This window comes from Canis lupus, chromosome 12 (assembly GCF_003254725.2).
Source record: "Canis lupus dingo isolate Sandy chromosome 12, ASM325472v2, whole genome shotgun sequence".
Classification (NCBI taxonomy): Eukaryota; Metazoa; Chordata; class Mammalia; order Carnivora; family Canidae; genus Canis; species Canis lupus.
Window position 1 is genome coordinate 12,546,701 of NC_064254.1, and position 16,417 is coordinate 12,563,117.

Consider the following 16,417-nt stretch of genomic DNA (forward strand, 5'->3'; position numbering starts at 1 on the left):
GTCAGACAGAGAAAGACAAATACCATACGATTTCACTTATATGTGGAATCTAAAAAAACAAAACAAAGGAACAAACAAACATAAACAGATTCATAAATACAGAGAACAAACTGGGGTTGGGGAATGGGCAGAAAAGGTGAAAGGGATTAAGAGGTACAAACTCTCAGCTATAAACTAAATAAGTCACGAGGATGAAAAGTACAGCAGAGGGAATATAGCCAATAGCCGATGATACTGCAATAACATTGCAGGGTGACAGACGGTGACTACCATCTTACTTATCATCTACTTATCTTGGTGAGCATTGGGTAATGTACTGGACCATTGAGTCACTACACTGGATACATGGAAACCAATACAACATTGTATCTCAACTATACTTCAATTTTTTTTAATTAAAAAATGAAAACTTATTGAGCTCCTATCCTGGGCCATGAGCTTTTTTGGGTCCACCAGACACTCACAGGGAAAGGAAGACAGACACAGAGGTACACCCAAGATGAAACTCCATCAACCTCATCACTGAGCCCAGAGCCAGCCACTTTGTGTGTGTGTGTGTTGGTATGTGTGTTGGTGTGTGTGTATGTGAGAGAAAGTGAGAGAGAGAGAGAGAGAGAGAGAGTATGATTATATTCATTTCCTTGGGCTGCCATAACAAACTATGATGAACTTGGTGGCTTACAACAGGAATTTAGTCTCTCATAGTTAAAGAGGCCATAGTCCGAAATCAAGGAGTTGGCGGGGTTTGTTTATTCTGGATGTTCTGAGGGAGAGTCATCATGCCTCTTTCCTAGCTTCTGGTGGTGGCAGGCAATCCTTGGGGTTCCTTGGCTTGTAGCTGCATCTCTACAATTTCTGCCTCCATCACCACATGACTTTCTTCCCTGTGTGTCTCTGTGTCTGTGTCTACAAATTTTTCTCTCCCTAGAAGGAGAAGAAACAGCCTCCTAGAAGGACACTAGTCATTGGATTTAGGGTCCACCCTAACTGATCTTAACCTGATTATATCTATGAAGACCTTATTTGGGACTAAGGTCAAGTTCCCAGATAGTGGGGGTTAGACTTCAACATATCTTTTGAGGGACACATTCAACCAACAACAACAAGTATGACTCAGCAGGTTTATATGTGAGTATACATGAGTGTCTGTGTGGGTGTGTATAGTGTGAGGGAGCACCATGTGTGTGTGCATGTGCTTGCCAGGACATGTCTACGTTGGTGGCTCTGGTTGTGCTTCTATGGCCACGGGCACCTGTATATGAGCATGTGTGCATGCGTCCCCTGCGTTCACGGTTCTAGAGATCTTGCCAGATTTGCTGAAGAGGGCAGTAAGGCGGCACGGTGGCAGGCCTGGCTCCCTGCCGTGGCTGAAGAAGTGCTTAGGGCTAGCCCGAGTAGGCAAGCGGGGCCTTGCCTCCTGAATCCTGAGGGTGAGCTGTGGGAAGCAAAGACAAGGGTATTTGCTGAGCTGGACACAGGCTGGTAAGCTGAGGAGGTGGCTTGGGGCAGCAACGCCTGTTCCCAGGTCCTTTTCCAGGAATGTTCCTAGAAGGCCCCTCCACCCAAGCTCCTATCCCCTGAGCTGCGTTTGCCTGGATGGGGAGGCTCTGGCTGACTCATACCCTCTGGGGCTGGAAGCCAGCACTCAGCTCCTGCTGTGCCAGACAGGTAGGGGTGGGGCAGGTAGCCAGCCCCTCCCAGGCACACCCCCAGGCCAATCTGGAGTGGCACCCAATCACCCACCATGGCTGGCCTGGGGCCAGATCAAGGAAAGGAAGGAAGACAGAGGTGAGTACATGTTCAGGTAAGGCCCAGAATGAGCACTGCTTATGTCCAAGGGCAGCTCTTTCAGGCAAACCCACCACCCAGAGACAGGACATTGGGAGGGTCTCCTCCCTAGTATTGTTGGTTTAAGGGCCTGCCCTGAGCCACTTACCTCATTTAAACTTCACAGCCAAGTTTAAATGGTGTTCTCATCATTCCCATTTTACAGATGTTATTGCGGAGGTCCTCAGGAGTTAAATGATCCACCTAAAATTACATGTGTTTATGTTTGTTAGAATTTCTTATTCTCTCTGGAAATCCCCACCCTACCCACACCTCCACACTCAGACCACAGCTACTCTCACTGCAGCCCACCTGCCCACCACATATACCCATTCCAAGAGCAGTCTTGCTCCCAACCCTCCCCAGGAAAACCTCCGTGGCCCATGGGGGTGGGCAGGACAAATTAGAGGGTGGTCTCTCCTCTCATCCCACCCTCCTGGACTTCTCTGTGGTGTCCTGCTTTTGGTTTTGGTGTGAGTTTATTGCCTCTCTAAGAATGTTGGTGGGTTTGTGTGCACCCCACACAAAGGATGGGGTGTCTGGGCATGCAGATGTACCTCCAGGTGGGTTTGCCCATCGGAGACACATGAGGGCATAGTTGTGGTGAGCTATACATTGCACAGGTTGCATCTGTGTGTGTGCCTGGGCAGAGGTGTGTAAGCCCCTGGGGGTGTTCATGAAGAGTCTGCCCCCCTGCGTGTTAGGGTGACTGTAGAATGACTCCTCAGTTCTCTCCCCTTACCATAGAACTGCCACCACCCTAGGTCTGATCCGCAAACTCCTGGCCTCCAAGTAAGAGACTGGTAAAAACTGCCTATATCTGGAGACGAGACACCTGAGTCTGAAGCCCCGCCTACTCTGGCCACTGGTGCCCTTGAGCTAGTATCGCCCCACCCAGGCGGCGGGAGCGTCCTCATCCAATGGGATGGGGTGACACGGAGGAGGAGGAGGCAACAGTGCAGCTTCTCCCGCCCCCAAAAACACAGGGAGCACTCTGCTCCCTGGATGGGAGACTCATTACCCCAGCGCTCTGTGGTTTTGGGGGGGGGCTTATGCCAGGACTTGGCACATACTACAAAGTGTGGGGGCACCCCCAGCACCCCCGCCTGCGGCTCGCCGGGGGGAGGGGCTGTGACGTTCGGTGGCCTCATGCTGCTGAGAGGAAGTAGCTAATTGCCGACCTGATGACTGGGCAGCCTGAGGAATGGGGTGATGATGCCACTCGCGGAAGCAGGCGCCCCAGCACAAGGAGGGGGCCCTGCAGGGATGCGGTGGGCCAGGCCAGCACTCTGCAGAGGCTGAGGTGGTTGTGGCCAAGGGAGCAGGGGGTGGGGGGTTGTTGAGGCTGTGACCGTGGGAAAGGACTTCTTCCCAGCTTCCCTCAGCTTTAAGGGAAAAGAGTTCAGAGGCCCCAGGGGATGAAGGGATTTGGGAAGGGGCTACATGGGGCAGAGGGGGAGGAGATGGTGGCAGAGGCTTCTTTATTCCTCCTTCCACCTATACTCTTCAACCATTTCCCACCCTTGCCTTTGGCGCCTCTTTGGCCCCCGTGGCCCCAGGCTGGTGAGGAAGGAGGGAGTAGATGGAGGGCTCTTTTCACCATGAGACCCTCAGGGCCCAAGCAGCTTACCTGGCCATACCTACTCTGTTGAAGGTCAGAGCATTCAGAAGTGGTGAGACCTCAGGTGTCCTTGAGGACTGGAAGAGCAGGTGCTTCAGACAGAACAGAGCAAGCAAAGGCTGGGCAGTGGCCTTTAGTGAGGCTAATGAGGCAGGGGGCTTGGCTGCTGTGGTTATGGGGAGAGAGGGGCGTGGACAGGGCCCTTCGGCACCTAGGGCCACACGGTTCCTTCCTGGCACGATCCCTGACTCAGAGCTTCTCCCACACTGTTGGCCACAGCTTCTGGCGCCGGCAGGCCTGGCCTCGACTGCCAGAGCAAGGGCCAAGTCAGGAGCCACACAGGCTGGGGACCCCACCCCCCAAATCCTCAGGTGCATCAACCCCAGAGGACCTGCCAGCCCAGAGCGCCAGAAACCAGGACCCATCTGTAGGTCAGTCCTCTGGGCCCTTAGCGCCCCCTGTGGGCAGGGAGCTATACTAGTGGGGGAGGGGCCTCACCGCCTGAGGGAGGAGATAGGCTCAGCACCGGACCCGGCCTCGCCCCCTGGGATGAAGGAGACTCCGGCCTTGACCTCCTAGCTCCAATCTGAAATTCCGCCCCCGTCCTCAGGAAGCTCCCACTTTGGTGGAGACGTGTTCTACCACTAAAGCTCCATTCCGAAGGGTTAAAGAGTTACGGGGCTGCGAGAAACTTAGTCTGAGGGTAGACGCACAGGCACATAGAATCTTTCTGGAGCCCCCGTCTGTTGCAGACATGGATTAGACATCTCAGTGACTGGAGTTCTGCTAGGAAAAAAAAAAAAAAAAAATACAGGCCGTTCAGTTAAATTTGCATTTCAGATAAAGGACGAATAATGTTTTAGGATAAGTATATCCCATACAGCTTATGGGATATACTTATACTAAAAATAAAGAAGTATTCGTCATTCATTTGGAATTCAAATTTCACCGGAGACCCTGTATTTTTATTTGTCAAATCTGACGACCCTAGATGCGTCCAATCTAAGGGAGGAAGGAGGGCGGAGGACTCCCAGACACCAAATTGCAGGTAAACATCACAGCGTGCTCCAGCTCGGGAGAGCAGTGGTGCGGCGCGCGGCGAGTCCTGGGGCGCTGGCTCGCAGCAGTTTAAAATTCCTTCCAGGCCAGATCCCTAATCCCTCGGTGCACAATGGCCGCCTTCTCCCCCACCGCCGGCGCCCACGCCCTCCCCCGCGGGGCCGTGGCAGTGCCACCACGGGCCCCTTTAAGCCCCTTTGAAGCCGCCGGAGCCCCGCTCCGCGGGAGGCCCCGCCGCTATGCCAGCTATGCCAGCTATGTCCCTGCCGCCGCCGGCCACCACTGCTCCCCCATTAATGCTGGCTAATCTGGCTAATAAATAAACTCCCCTCCCAGCCGCAGCCCCCACTAGTTCCTCCCTGCTCCCCGAGAATGGACTGCAGGGCTCGGGTGGAACATGCGTCCCCACTCCCTTCTGATGTCTCGCTCTTTTTTCTTTTTTCCTATCGCCGTCTTAGACCTGATGCCCATTTCTGACGGGATTTGGGGAGTCTCTGCGGCGCGCAGTGCACGTGCATCCCTTTCAGTCCACCTGCGCGCCGGGAGCAGGCCGCGTGCCTAGGCGGGGACCCCACTCAGTGCCCGGGGAGGATCTGCGGGACGAGGAGCGCCCTCTGGAAGCCAGAGGCGGCTCGGGCCACGCCCCTCCTGGCCACGCCCCCAGGCCACACCCTCCCGTGCCCGCCCGAGAGGGGCGCGGGCCCGGTGGCCCCCGACGCGGGACTCCGCCAAGCCGGGGCGAGGCGAGGGCGCCTCCCGCGGCAGGAGGCCTCTGGCCATGGCCTGTGCCGCCCCCTGCGTCCCCACCCGCGCCTCGGAGAGTCTGACGCAGAGGCGAGCCCGCATCGCCTCACCTCCTGCCACACACCCGGAGCGCGCGGAGAAATTACAGGATTGCAGGGGCACTGCTGATGCGCTCTGCTGCGCTGGGCCAACGCGTCCTAATTAGGCCGCCCCGACCCGGCCCGGTCCCGGAGCCCGTCCCCGTCCCCGTCCCCGTCCCCGTCCCCGTCCCCAGGAGCGCGCGCCGGGGGTTGGCTCTGCCGGCCTGCACCACCTGTCGCCCTCCAGGACTGCCCCAGGAGAGAGCCCCGAGACCCCGCGGAGAGGAGGGGCGCAGGACTTGGAGACCCGGGAGCCCCAAGGTGCGGACGGCGGCCCCGCCCCTCCCGTAACTCAGAGACTGGGGAGGAGGCAGGACCCATTTCGTTGACAGGGACACTGAGGCCTGTTGGAAAGTCGTCGTCCAGAGCAGGGCACCAGGGCAAAAGTATCCCCGTGAGGCCCGGAAAAGTGAAGTGTCTTCCTGGGAAGGCCACCCAGCCAGAAGTCCCAGATCAGCTTATCTCAGGATGGCTTATGACCACCCCAGGGCTCCTTCTCCTGACAGGGAAATTAGCCTTCCACAAAGAAAGGTGAAACCCCCTGGAGCCGCAGGGGGAGGTGACCAGCTGTGGCCTCTGGTCAGAAGGGAGCTGGTGAGAAGTGCCTAAAGGAAGAGTGGGGAGAAGGCCCTAAAGACACAGAAGCAGGGCCTGGTGGCCAGGACTAAGGAGGAGGAACCTGGCTGTCAGCTTCTTTATTCAAACCAGGCTCAAACATTTCCTCTATCAGGAATTCTTTCCTGATGTCCAGGGGGTTACAGACTCATGGCCTTGGGCCAACTTTAATCTTTAGTGAGGTTTTGTTTGGCCTGCAGTGAGCATGTGCTTTTTATATTGAATACATTGAGAGCTTACAGACAGTGTGAGCTGAGCGCCCTCCCCGCTGGCAAAGGCCAGTGTGGTTAGACTAGTCCCCAAAGGCATTTGGGTTTGGACCCCTCAGTGAGTCCACTTGGCCCTTCCTCACGGCCCGGATCTCAGTCTGCGCCTTCACCACCCCCTTGTAGTCTTTGCATGTGTTTCGGTCAGCCGGCCCAGGTGAGGGACCCTGGGAGCCCCTCTTGAGGCTTCCCACATGTGGTGGCAGTGGGGGCTGCACATGCTTCTGGAAACCCCTGTGGTACCCCTTTTTTTCATCTTGAGTTTCAGTCTGTGCCTTGGGTGTCCTTCTCCAGCAGGGAGGACAGCTGTTTCTGTGCCACACAACTAAAGGTTCCTTGAGGGCAGGATATTGGATCTCTCCCTTCAGTCTAAGATCTCACTGAGGGCTAGGGGCCTGGGGCGGGGAGGGGGGGTGCTAGTATCATCCATCACAGGAAGCTCCCTGAGGGCAGGGCTGTGTCTCTCCCCTCAGACTGGGGTCCCCTGAGGGTAGGGATGTGTCTCCCCTCAGACTAGGGCTCCCTGAGGGCAGGGCTGTGTCTCCCCCCTCAGACCGGGGCTCCCTGAGGGCAGGACTGTGTCTCCCCCCCTCAGACCGGGGCTCCCTGAGGGCAGGACTGTGTCTCCCCTCAGACTGGGGCTCCCTGGGCAGGGCTGTGTCTCCCCTCAGACTGGGGATCCCAGAGGGCAGGGCTGTGTCTCCCCCTCAGACTGGGGCTCCCTGGGCCAGGGCTGTGACTCCCCTCAGACTGGGGCTCCCCAAGGGCAAGGCTGTGTCTCCCCTCAGACTGGGGCTCCCAGAGGGCAGGGCTGTGTCTCCCCTCAGACTGGGGCTCCCTGGGCCAGGGCTGTGACTCCCCTCAGACTGGGGCTCCCCAAGGGCAGGGCTGTGTCTCCCCCTCAGGCTGGAGCTTCTTGAAGTCACTGGATTCTCCCCTGAGATGGGCCTTTGCACCCCATCCCAGCCCTCTGGCTCTGGCAGCACCCAGGCATTCCTCCCAGGACACCGTTTGTCATGCTTTGATGAATGAAACCTACTAAGAATAACTCAGCCCTTGTAGCCTCTAAAGGGCAGAGGTGTGGGGAGAGGGAGAGGTTGGTGACTGGGGGGAACACATTCATCCAATAGCATTTTCCCAGGTGCCCATCTGGACATTGAGGGGAGACACAATGAGTGCCATGGAGCCCCCTACTGTGACATTTCTGCTGTTGTCAGTAGGAGGGTGTCCACAGGACCCCTGAGACCGAAATCCCCACCCTCTTCTTCACAGCTTTCCCACCCCAGAAGCTATCCCTTCAAGGCCGCCCAGCCCCCTCTGTGCTGGCACAAGCTCCCTCTGCTTGGAAACCCGGTGCTAGGGGTCAGAGGCTGCTTCCAGTGGGTCACGAGCTACGGTAGCAGGTATCTGTGGAGCAGCATTCCTCCTCCTGCGGAGACCTGTCAGAGTGACCGTGGGAGGATGCAGGAGTCTCAAACTGGCAGGAGGGCATCGGTGCTCTGATTAGGGGAGCAAATATGAGGGACCCAGAGGATGAATCCCTGTCCCCTGCTCCTTCTCCACACTTCCTCAGCCTGCCCCTTCCCACTTCAAAACCTCAAGCCTCCAGTTGAGAGCTGAGCCACCTTTCCAAGCAACTATTCTCCCAGGCACTTCACAGGGGGCCTGCAGGGTGGGGAGGCTGTGACCTAAACCCACTTCTCTGGATGGGGCCTTCCTGGTACTCTGCCCCCAACTGCCACCTCCTAAGAGGAACATTTCGGCCTGGTCTTGGCAAGAATGTCAGCCTGTGAGCAGCGGTCTGGGATGGTACCAGCTCTGCCACTGATCCCACTGTGACCTTAAGAAGCCATTTGCTCCTCTGGGCCTCAGTTTCCCCATATGTAAAAGGTGTTTTATTCAGTTTTCAGGTTTGCAAAGCTTTTTAAAAAAATAATGGATCCTTCTGTTTAAATAGTAACTTATGTGGCATCTCCACTGGTAACACAGAAAACGTTTGGGGTTTATGGTCAAAATAGAAGTGGGCTCCAGAAGCCCAGTCCATCAAACACACACACACACACACACACACACACACACACACATGCACAGAGAGCAGCTCCAGGGTACCCCAGAGAGCACACTTCATAAACCTCTGGAGCCTGAAATCCTTCCCTTGCAAACATTCTGGGGCCCTGCCAGGGTCAGGAGCTCAAGATCTGGGAGTTCTGACAGCTCTGAGGATGAAGTAGTGATTATGGGCCTCGGATGTAGGGAGCAGGGCCCAGCGGTAACAGGGTGGGGGGGCTTGAACAGATAGGGGGCATCCTTTCAACACTGGGTAACTCCACTGAGGCTGGGCAGGGGCATGGGTCCAAAGCTAGGTCCATGCAAACGCTCACTGCCCTCCCTACCCACCCCTGCCCCAGCCAGAAGTCAGGTCAGCTTCTCTGGTGCTAGGCCCCTCAGCTGGAGGTGGAGCAGGATGAGTGGAGGCCAGAGAGGGCCCTTTGCCAGTGGGAGGGGTAGCACTTATGGCAGGAGCCTCTGCAGCTCTCTTCTGGAGTCCCTGTCACTATGCCTAGGACAAGGACCGGAGTGGCAGGTGTGGGAAGCTGGTAAGGGCTCCACAGTGGCCGAGGTGTGGGCGCCCGAGCACCAGGAAGCCCAGCTGGGGTTGTGTACCCCACTGCAGGAGACATGGGGAGCCCCACAACACCACTAAAGCTGCAAGTATGAGGATTTGGTGCCACAGGGAATGCAGGTGGGAGGGGGCCCATTGGGCACTGGTGACAGGAAGGCAATAGTGAGGAAAGGAGCAGGTGCCACAGAGGGAAGTAAAATGGCACCAATAAAAGGCAGGTCTGGGCCTGGGGTCCCAGCACAGGGCAGCGGGGCAGGTCCCTCCAAAGTGGGGAACAGCCAAAGTACCCCAGTCCCTCCTTGCCGACAGATGGACTGTGCTCAGGTGTGCTGAGGAAAGCTTGTGTTCAGCCCAGCCACCCAGGGTCACCTCACACATCGAGGCAGCCTGCACCTGCACAGCCCCAGAGAGCTCTTACCATCCTCTATCCCAAACACACACACACACACACACACACACACACACACACACACACAAGCTGGCATTTGTCCCCTAGAGACTTCACTGCCTTGGCCTCGGAAACTCCTGGATCTCTGTTCTGTGTCAGGCCTGGCTCTGGGCACTGGAGCTGCTCTGTGCCCTCGTGGTACTCACATTCTAGGGAGGGGTGACAGCTGATCAACAAGGCAGGAAAAACAGAAGTTCAGGTCATGATAAGACTACTGGAGTGGAGAGTGGTGGGGGTGGGGTTAGGGGGACCATTCCAGGTGGCGTAGTCAAAGACTGTCTTTGGGAGGAGGTGACATTGGAATGGAGACCTGAGCTCCAGGAAGCCAGGCATGCTTTGGAACCAAAAGGAGTCCAAAAATGTACAATATTTTTAAATGGAAAAGAACATGTATCCATAAACATTAAAGGGCAGGGAAGTGATGTGTTTCGGGACATCTGCTGGATGTCCAGCCCAATGATAGGACATTCACACGCATGATCTCCCACAGCCCGCTTCAGAACCCTGTGTGTCAAATAGTTTTATTTTCATTTTACAGATTCAGAAATATGAAGCCCATAGAGGTTATTGTTTTGTTCATCTAATAAAGATATATTGAGTTTTAGCCTCTGAAAACACTATAATAAATCCCACAGGGGTCCTGCCCTCTTAGGGCCTACAGTCTGTGAGAACACAGAGGGGGATCGAGGAGGGTTTCCTGGAGGAGTCCAAGCCTCAGTTAAGTCTGAAAAGGTGAAGAGGGGGGTGAAAGGGGAAGTAATGAGGTACACATCACAGCCAGCAGCACAATCTGGACTCAGAGCAGACCCTGCTGGCCTGGAACAAACAGGCCACATCAGAGAGATGAGCATGCATGGACCAACCCAAGGACTTGAACGCAAGGTCAAATCCCGAACAGCTCAGACACAGGCTGGGCAAGGCCACATGTAAGAGCTGGAGGAGCATTCCTGGGAGGGGTCTTGTCCCCTAGGGAGCAAAAAAATACGCAGACCGGGGCGCTGTGCTAATGGGAAAATAGCAGCCAGCTGGAGGAGAGAGGAGCAGCCCCCAGGCTCTGAGCTGGCCAGGCCCTCCAGGAGCGGTGGCTCCAGACCTGCGGATCTCCCCCTTAAGGGGACAATGACAGAGTGACAGGTTGGGGAGGGATCTAGAAAGCCCATCATATGAGGAACTACCACAAGGATGTTTAGTCCCAAGAACAAAGACTCTGGCATCTGGGAGCCCCACCACCACCACCCCCTGCTCTAGCCACAGCCCTTGTCTGTGTCATACCCCCCAACTGGTGATTCCCTTGCTCCTCGGCTATTTAAGCCCTGCATCTTCCTCATAGTGGCTGAAGTTTTTAATTCCTGCAGGGATGCCTTTTCTGACCTCTCTGTCGATTGTGTCCCACTTTTATTTTTATTTTTAAAAATATTTTATTTATTTATTCATGAGAGACACAGAGAGAGAGAGAGAGGCAGAGACACAGGCAGAGGGAGAAGCAGGCTCTATACAGGGAGCCCGAATGTGGGACTCAATCCCAGGACTCCAGGACCACGCCCTGAACCACCCAGGTGTCCCTGTGTCCCACTTTTATATGCTCTGCCTCCCACCCAGTCCTGGTCTCAGGGTAGCACCTACCAGAGGCCACTTTCCCTGTGTGACTGTTCTGTTCATGGTGTCTCCCTAATAGACTGTGAATACTACGAGGTCGAGGGCCATATGTGCTGTTGCTTCCTATTCTTTTCCTGGTGCCTGGCACATCATAGAAGCTCAATAGATGTCTACAGAGGGAAGAGAGAGAGAGAAGGAGGGAGGGAAGGGGAATGAAGGTGGCCTGAACCCTCTGAGGGTGGCCATGTGTAGGATTAAACAGGTTCTCCAGGAGCAGAAGGAGCAGAAGCACCAGCAGGTGGTCAGCTTAGGGGGTCAGATTTCAAATCATCAATAGTAAGGTTTTAGAAGTCAGGTGGTCATAATATGAATCAGGCTGCCCCCAAGAGACTGAGTTTCTCAGGATGAATTTATGCAGAACAAAGAGAAACAGTTGTCAGAGGTGCTATTACTTGAATGAATGAATGAATGAATGAATGAATGAATGAATGAATGAGGATGACTACTACTAAGTAATCACACACGGAGCAGGAGGCTGTAGACAGGGGCACCTGGGTGGTTCAGATGGTTAAGCATCTGCCTTCAGCTCAGGTCATAATCCCTGAGTCCTGAGTCCTGAGTCTGGGGATTGAGCCCTGAGCCCCGCAGCATCAGCATGGGGCTCCCTGCTCAGTGGGGAGTCTGCTTCTCCCTCTTCCTCTGCCCCCTCCCCCCACTCATGCTCTCTCTCTCTCTCTCTAATGAATAAATTTAAAAAAAAAAAAAAAAAAAGGAGGCTGCAGACAGCCGACCTGTGTCTCAGAATTACATCTGAGTCTGGTTATGCCAGAGCCCAGGTGGACAGACAGCCACAGGCCCTGAGATGCACGCAGCACACGAGCTCACAGGAAATCACACTTGCTAATCCAGCCAGCACTATGCCAGATGTGTCACGCTAGGGAACATTTGTAGCAGGGTAAGGACAGAGGTGTCTTGGGGCGGCTTGGTCCTGATTCCCCTCTCACTCTTCCCAAAGCGGTCACCCCCTTTGGGCTAATCTCCTAGGGGCTGACCCCTTGGTGTGAATCTGTCCTGAGGACAAGGCTCCTGTGGCAGCCTCCTCCTCAGGGCTGGGGATGGGATTGGGAAGGAGGAATTTGGCACCTGGCCTCCCTCTGCCATGACCTGGCCTGCAGAGGCTGGGGTGGGTAGGGCAGGTGCCCTGGCTCAGAGCTCCCCCCTGGCATGTTCAGGAGCCTGAGGCTTATGCCTGGGAGCCCTACCCCCCACCTCCCGCTGGCTCTATGAGCTTCCTGAAAGCAGGAATTGTAGTCTTACCTGCCTCTCCCACCCCTGGCTCACAAGAGGGATCTACTGGGTGTGCGGTGAGCAGTGTAGGGACCAAGGCTGGCAGAGCTGGGATAGAAAGGGAGTTCTGCTCAGGGAGCCAGAGATAGGGCATGTTCTAGCCCAAGTGCAGTAGTATCTAGACGGTGACTGGGAAGAGCACACAGTGCCCTGCAGCCCCTAAGCTCGGACCGGGTTGGACTTGTCTTCTGTCCGAGCTCTGGGCCTGTCCCATCTCCAGCAGCCCTGACCCATCAGTGACTCACAGCCAGCTGTGGATCCAGAGGGGAGAAAGTGGCCCCCAGCTGAGCTCATGCGCTTGCAATTAGCCCTCTATGCTTCCTCACCAGGGAGAGCCTCCTGGCTTCCACGCACACACGTCCCCGGCTCCCTTTCGCAACCACAACGTGCCTCTCACTGCTTATTTTAGCCTGATGAAGCCTCTTGAAATGTCAGAGCTGGAACCAAGTTGGGATCATGCAGTTCAATCCTTTCATTCAACCAGGGAGAAAACGGATATTCAGAAGAGCAAGTGACGTGTTTCAGGTCACACAGCTAACTCGCGGAAATTCACCGCAGGCTTGGGGGACCCAAATCCACGTGTCCTCAACTCAGAGGAGGCAGTCTGCTCCAGCCTGGCCCCGACCACACTTCTGGAGCCTCTGGAGCCGGCATGCCCGGATTTGAACCCCGATTTGCCCATTCACAGCTGTGTGACTATAGGCCTCTCCATACCTCTGTTTCCTCATCTGTAAAATGAGGCTAGCGGTGACACCTACCTCCCAGGCTACTGTGAGGACTCGATGAGTTAATATACCTGAATGGCTGAGAGCAGTGCCAGGCACATAACAAGTACTCATGTTAGAACATGTTAGCTAACATTCTTAGGTACATGGCAGAGTCACCAAACCTTGGTCTTCGATGTGGAAAGTTAAGAAGTTTGGTTTCATCACTTTGCCTATGGGTGAGCAGATTCTAGGAGGCCAGCCATATAACCAGGCTTATGGCAAACCAATGGATGGGGTTACCATTGAGGAAAGCTGTTGCTGTCAGAAGGACTGGAGGGGACACAGAGGCTGTCTCCCACTCTGGCAGCTCCCACCTGGGACCCCAAGATCACAGACACCACAGCAAGGGCCCTTAGAGATTCTCGGGGTGGCTCAGGCTGGGTGAACCTGGAGAAATGCCCTTCTGAACGCAAGAAGGAGCCTCTGTTGGTCTGCAAAACAGGGAGAAATCAGAGCCTCTAACTCACAGCGTGGTTGTGTCCTGAGCTCAGGTGGCAGTGTACCCAGCACAGTCCTTTCCAGCCCTCCTCCTTCCTGCCCCCTACCTGCTTGAAGCCAGTTGTCTCCATTCAGAGCAGCCTCTCCTGGACCCCATTGGATAAATATTAACAAATTCTTCTCCTTCCAAGTTCCTCCTTTATCAGTCACCAAAGCTCTGACCCCTCACACCAGATGCCTTATGGTCCCAGGACATGTACAAGATCGGGGTGGTTTCATTCCAGCCCCAAAGATACTTGTGGAATGGATGACTCGGTGAATTCGTGAATGGAACAATTCCTCAAAACTCACCCTGAGCTCTCAACATTGGGCAACACTCTGGTTTCCCCAGAGCCCCAGCCACAGAATACCTCTGAGGGATGGCTGCCCTACAGTTGTTCACCCCTGGTCAGTGATCATGTCTCCTGAACACAGCAGTCTTTCTCTGCGCCCACCCACCGCCACCAATGAGGATTGACAACCAAGTGTGTGTGCAGCTTCCTCCAGCAAAGGTGCTGTCACAACCATCCTGCTGCCCATAACCACTGCCCACAAGCCTGGTGGTCAGTCTCACACCCTGGCCTGCCCTCCAAGTCATAGCTGTCCCACATTCACCCTACCAACCTCCTAGGATGGCCTGCATAAGAAAATTGACTTTTTAACTTGTTCTTTCAGCTCCTCTGATCACTCCTGATGCTGGCTAGGTCCCAACCCTTGCCCTGCCAGCCCCAGCAGGTCTCTACCTAGAGCATCCTGCTGGATGGCCCTTTCCTCACCAGGAACATCACCTATTGTCCGGACTCCTGTCATCAGGGCAGACTGAAACTCCTCAGATTGGGAAGCCAGCCAGAGCCAGCTGGGAGTTCGTGCCCCTTTGAAGACTGGGACACCGGACACTAGTTCTGGCCTCAGATGCCAGGTCATGGCATGGGCATTGTCTCCAGTTTCATTCCAGCTCTTTCCCCATCACTGACCCACTGTTCAAGCCTCTGCATGGGCCACCAGTGGTCCTTATATACCCACCAGAGGATTCCAAGAATACCCAAACTGGAAGTTCCCAAGGAATCACCGGATCTAGTAGAGATACTCCTAGAGAATTTGAAAATGTGTTAGTCTTTTTCATCGTAACAATGATGAGAAGAGGTCTGGCATTGGGTGCCATGGGTCAGAGATACTAAATATCCCACAATGCACAAGGCAGTTTGTACAATGAAGAACTACACTCCTCTATCTATCCATCAACAGATGGATGGATAAAGAATATGTGAGATAGAACATATATTGGAATATTATTTGGCCATAAAAAAGAATGAAATCTTTTTTGCAATAGCATGAATGGAGCTAGAGATGTAATGCCAAAGGAAATAAGTCAGTCAGAAAAAGACAAATATCATGTGACTTCACTCACATGTGGAGTTTAAGAAACAAAACAAGTGAGCAAAGAAAAAAAGGAAAAAACCAAGAAACAGACCATTAACTATAGAGAACCAATTGATGGTTACCAGAGGGGAGGTGGTTGGGGAAATGGGGGAAATAGATGATAAGAATTAAGGAGCATACTTGTGATGAACACTGTATGTTGCATGGAAGTGCTAATTACTGAATTGTACACCTGAAATTAATATAACACTGTATGTTAACTATACTAGAAGTAGAATAGAATGAATACATTCATTCTAGAATGAATAGAATGGAATAGAACAGAATACAATACAATACAATACAATACAATACAATACAATACAATACAATACAATACAATAATTATACCCCTTTCTTCCTTGGAGAAACACTGATTCTAGCTGAAAGTACTTACTGTGCAGTTGTAGTAATTAAGAGCCAAAAGGGGTAAGGGACTGACCCCAGATTACACAGCATATTTGTCTTATAGGCAATTCAATGAGGAGGAGCCAGGAGTTTTCATTCTTGAGGATTTCACATCATCTGTTCTCAAAAATCCACCAGCAGTCACTAAGTCTGAGGCACTATGGGAAATTCAAAGACTAATGTGAGACATCAGGAAGACTTCACAGTGGTGTTATTTGAACTGAGCCTTGAAGGATGGCTCATGGACTTGTGACTCTGGAATAGAGGTGAGCATAGTAGGCAATGGCGGCACATGGGAACTGTTGCCCGCAAGTGAAGGTGGCTGAGAAACAAGCACAGACTTTGGAAAGCAGAGGAGAATAGAGAGTGATTAAAAGGTGAATTGAAGCCAAAGTGAGCACTGGAATCTTCTGTTGTGGACAGTGGAAAACTATTGGAGTAGAAGGTATGCAATGATGAGCTCTGTGCTTAATAGGAAGGTTACTGAGGCTGCCTGTGGAGAAGCAATAGGAGGGAAATCATAGGGGCAGAAAACCACTGTCAGAACAGTCCAGGTGAAATATATACATGATGTCATGGATGAGGACAGATCAAGAAAATGGGCTGAGGGAGTGGAGACCACCTTAGAGCCAAGCAACATCGCAGGGATTGATAATGTTCTATTAAAACAAGGGATATTATCTTGGTTTGAGTCTCCCTAGAAGTAGACTCTAAGAAAATATTTGAATAGAGTTTATTTGGAAGATAATCTTAAGGACTAACAGAAAGGGAGTACAGAAATCAGGCAGGAAAGGGAAGATAGCCAAAAAAGGAAAATTACATCAAGCCAGTTATCCCTTCAGGTAACCAAAGGTCAGTCTTGCTGGAGGTCTCTGGGAAGAGTGGAAAACACAAATCTCTGAGTTTCCTTGAAGGGCAATGGAATAGGAGGTATTTATCCACTGACTCACACCAGTCATTTGAGGGTTGCTCCTGGGAGCACTTACTCTGATGCTTTTGGAATGTCCCACATGCAGGAGCAGGCTCTGCAGCAAGAACAAGCCCTCAGGTATAAGAGTTT

The 16,417-nt window shown here is 53.5% G+C and overlaps 1 long non-coding RNA gene across 1 annotated transcript; it reads right to left on the bottom strand.

The window, feature by feature from the left end:
* Window positions 1-727: 727 nt before the first annotated feature.
* Window positions 728-4,629, bottom strand: LOC112641646 (uncharacterized). The gene is made up of 3 exons (XR_004804087.2): window positions 3,458-4,629; window positions 1,937-2,031; window positions 728-1,435 (listed from the first exon to the last, which is right to left on the bottom strand). It is a non-coding gene; the product is annotated as an uncharacterized LOC112641646 (long non-coding RNA).
* Window positions 4,630-16,417: the final 11,788 nt, after the last annotated feature.